The 3897-nt window shown below is 43.5% G+C and overlaps 1 pseudogene; it reads right to left on the reverse strand.

Annotated features, from left to right (window-relative positions):
- Positions 1 to 2885: 2885 nt before the first annotated feature.
- LOC106734826 (60S ribosomal protein L7 pseudogene) lies at positions 2886 to 3684 on the reverse strand (annotated as a pseudogene).
- Between the last annotated feature and the right edge of the window lie 213 nt (positions 3685 to 3897).

Raw genomic sequence — 3897 nt, forward strand, 5'->3', positions numbered from 1 at the left:
TATACACTTGCCAGTGCATACACCTAAGGGCTTTATGAGAGTAATCTGATTGAGTTCTCACATAACCCCATGAAGTAGACTCTATTAGTGCACTTTTATTTTGGGGGGGATATTTGAGGAAATCGAAGCTTAGAAAGATTAAATAACTCACCCGAGATCACATACCTATTATGGGGGTGACGATATTGAAACCCATTCATTATTACTGAACCTGGAAAGGGCGCTTTTGTGTAGTCCCAGTCCTTACCTCCCTTATGCATGATTCTAGTGCTAAGCTAGTGTGAGGTTAGTTCATACGTCTTTTCTTACCTGCTATGTTAGAAGCATTTTTAGTACAAAGACCATGTCTTCCTCATCTTTGTATCTTTCCAAGGTCTTGCTCAGAGTTTGTGTTCAATAAGGGCTTAGTAAATCTATTTTTGGTCAGATCTACACCCCAAATATCTCTTAAATCTGTCCCCTTCTCCCCAACTCCACTGCAACTCGAGTGAAAGCTGCTGACACCTCTAACATTTCTCTCCTGGAGAACTATAAACCTGCTCCTCACCCTTTATTCCTTCAGTTTCCACACTGCAATTATAATGATATTTTTATGCTATTTGTATGATATAATAATTTGGAGTAATAATCTGGAAATACTAAACCAATGTATCTTATCTTTCTCTATAAAGGAGGGTTGCAAAATAGCCAGTCAACCACTGCAGCCTCTGGTGAGAGGGAACAGTGATATTGGGAGTCCACACAGAGGGTGAAGAAGAGAGAAGTTAACCTCTCCCATTCCAGGGAAGTGGGGCCAGGATGAAGGGACATAGAAGGTGACACATGTGTGCCTGATCTTCTCTGTTAAGGAGATCGAAGGGAGGCTTTTACCCATGTTCCTGATCCTGATTTGAACTCTCGGAGTAGGCTGCCTTACTATCTGACTACTTGCTTGCTACCTAAGCAAATGTGGAACAGCCAGGCCAGGGTAAAACTAGTGGTGTGGTGGGGACCAGTGGGTAGTGTGGTGGTTAAGGTGCTAGACCCCCCACAGGGCTGACCTAGGTTCGAGTCCTGAACCCGGCAGCTTGAAAATCATGCTGGGTGTGTGTGCACGCATGCCTAACATTCCAGAAGGAGAATGGAAGAGAAGGGATTGCAGCATGGCCATCCCCCCCACGGTGGGGAGGTGGTTGATTTCTCACTTTCCCTCTCACACTCTCTCTCTGTCTCTCTGGCAAGTCCACATGCCCAATTCAAAAACTTCAAAACAAAACAAAACTAGTGGCTTGTTATGAACAGGTAGAGTTAATATTTGTCCTTGGCTTCCTCATAGCATGGGAAGAATTCACAAGTTCCCATGTGCCCTTGGAGGGATGTAGTGGAGCTATCTGGAGAGCTTCCTGACCAAGAACATGCTGTGGGCTGCAAGTCTGACCCTCAAGTCAAGTGCTGACTGGGAGTTGAGGACAGACTGCAGGTGTCTGTGCAGTATCAGCAAGACCAAAGTCGGGGGGGGTCACAGGGCTGGGGAAGCTGTGAGGAACAAAGCAGGCATGCTCACCAGGAATAGCCTTCTGTGGCAGGGAAGTAATGAGAGGAGGGCAAAGGCTTGTCTTTGCTGTGGAGGCCAGAAAGGACTCTGTGGCCCTCACATGGATATGTGCACAGGCCAAAGGTCCTCCTCTGGCCACCACAAGGATTTGTATATAAGCCCAGAGAGCATTTGGAAAGATGGGGCAAAATACTACCATTTTCTTGAAAAGCAACTGTTCAGAACAGAAGAGACTGAGATATGAATCTTGAAAAGTGAAGGTTCTGTTTGAATAAAGAAGAGCTTAAGATTGGAGCCAAGTGAGGAAGCAAAGATGACATTTTCTTTGCACATCCAACTGTGCAGTATTCAGGTGACATCCCTGCCCTGAGGTGGTGGGCAAGTTAAATCCAAGTCCCTCTCATAGCCTATAAGGCTCAGCAGCATCTGGGCCAGGGCAGCACCCCCAATTCATCTCTGATCTTGCATCGGTTTAAAATATATAAACTTCTTTCCTAGGATCTTACATTTACTGCCTCTCTCCCCGGACTGACTCTTGCTCTGCATTCTCACAACTGGATGCTCTTTCATCACTTCAGGTCTGAGCTTGAAAGTCACCTATTCTGAGAAGCCTTCCTTGACTACCTAACTTAAAATTGGCCCCTCTCCTTTTTTAATTTTTATATTTTATTAAAAAATATTTTATCTAACTTTATTTATCATTATTATTACTATTTTCCACTTTTATGGGAGAGAGAAAGTGAGAAAGAAAGCCACCAGATCCAGAACTCTAACTACCATCAGCCATGTGAGAGTTCAACACCTTTAATCACCACCACACCACCTGCCAGCCCCCATCCCCAACTTTTGTCTGTCATTCTGTACCAAGATACTTTATGTCCCTCAGAGCAATGATGACAAGTTGGAATTATTTTGTGTTTATTAATTTACAAGTTCACTGTGCATCTCTGTACTTAGACTGTAAACTCCATCATGAGGACTGTTGAAGGAAAGAAGAGTGAGATGGAGCAAAGGAGGAGGGGAGGTCCACTAAAAGATATCTCTTGTAAGAATGGAATGGTTAGGTCATTCTGTTATTAAGTTTTTTCCTGTTTTTTTTTTTTTTTTTTTAGGTTTTTGCCATAGGGCACATGGACTCACTGGAGAGAGAGAGAGAGAGAGAAGAAGTAAGAAATCACCCCTTAGTGGGGATGGTCATGCCACAATCCTTCTCCATTCTCCTCCTGGGATCTTGGGCACACATGCACACACACCCAGTGTGATTTTCTTTTTTTCTTCTTTCTTTTTGCAGTCTGAAAACAGCCACTGTTTATTTACTGACCAAATTACAAAAATAATCATGTTGGATACCTTAGTTCATCCTTCTAATAAGTCTGTTGATCTGGTCTTCCCTGTTGCCAGCATCTCTACCTTTTACAAAATGGGTGGTCTTTTTCTTCATTCCACCTCATGGAGAAGATAATTTGAAGGGCCACAGGAAGTTATTTGCTTATTTGAAGCATTTTCCAACAGTATAGATTTCATGAATCAGATCCTCCATGAAGATGATGCCAAGTTTACCAAGAAATTGAGCAATCGAAGAGTTATCTGTCAAAGCAATTCACTTCTTATTGTTTTTGCCACAATCATGTTTGTAGATTAGTTCATTTACTGACTTCAGGTTCAGGTACCCCCATGCAATATATGGTTCCACAATTCTCAGCATGTTAATTGAGTCCTTGTTGAGCTTAACAAAGGTGCCGTTGAAGATCTGGTGAAAACGAAGATGCCGTAACACCTTTCGAGCCTTTGGGCTCACTCCATTGATATCTCTGATCCTGATGACAAATGCCAATTTGGGTTCTGCAGATACACAGAAGTTGCCAGCTTATTTTGCCATCCTGGCCATGCGAATCCCAGTTCTGTACAGCTCCCTATACCCCTTAAGATAGTGCTTAGCTTTTTCATAGATAAGCTTCCTCCTTGCCTTTCGAGGCATCTTTTGAGCAAACTTCTTTCTCAGGTGCTTGATCTTCATCTCTGCAAAATTCCTTTGCTTTTTCTAGCACAGCAGGAACCTTTTTCTTGGTGGCTTCTGCTGCAACGGGAGCCTTTTTCTTGGTTTCTGCCACAGCAGGAACCTTCTTTTTCTTCTCTTGAACACATTCCATGGTTCTAGCCAGAAAAGAGGACCCCCTTTTCAAGCCATCAGGTCTGGGACTTGAGTCATGGTTGACCATGTGGGAGTCCAGCACCTTGACCACCATACCACCAGAGACACACTGTGTTGTAATCCTCCCTAGTTATTAGGATTACAGGCTCATGCCATTGTCCCCAGACTTTATGTTTGGACCAGGAATTGGACCCAGACTTCTCATGTGTTT

Source organism: Tupaia chinensis, unplaced genomic scaffold, assembly GCF_000334495.1.
Source record: "Tupaia chinensis unplaced genomic scaffold, TupChi_1.0 Scaffold000228_1, whole genome shotgun sequence".
Taxonomy (NCBI): Eukaryota; Metazoa; Chordata; class Mammalia; order Scandentia; family Tupaiidae; genus Tupaia; species Tupaia belangeri.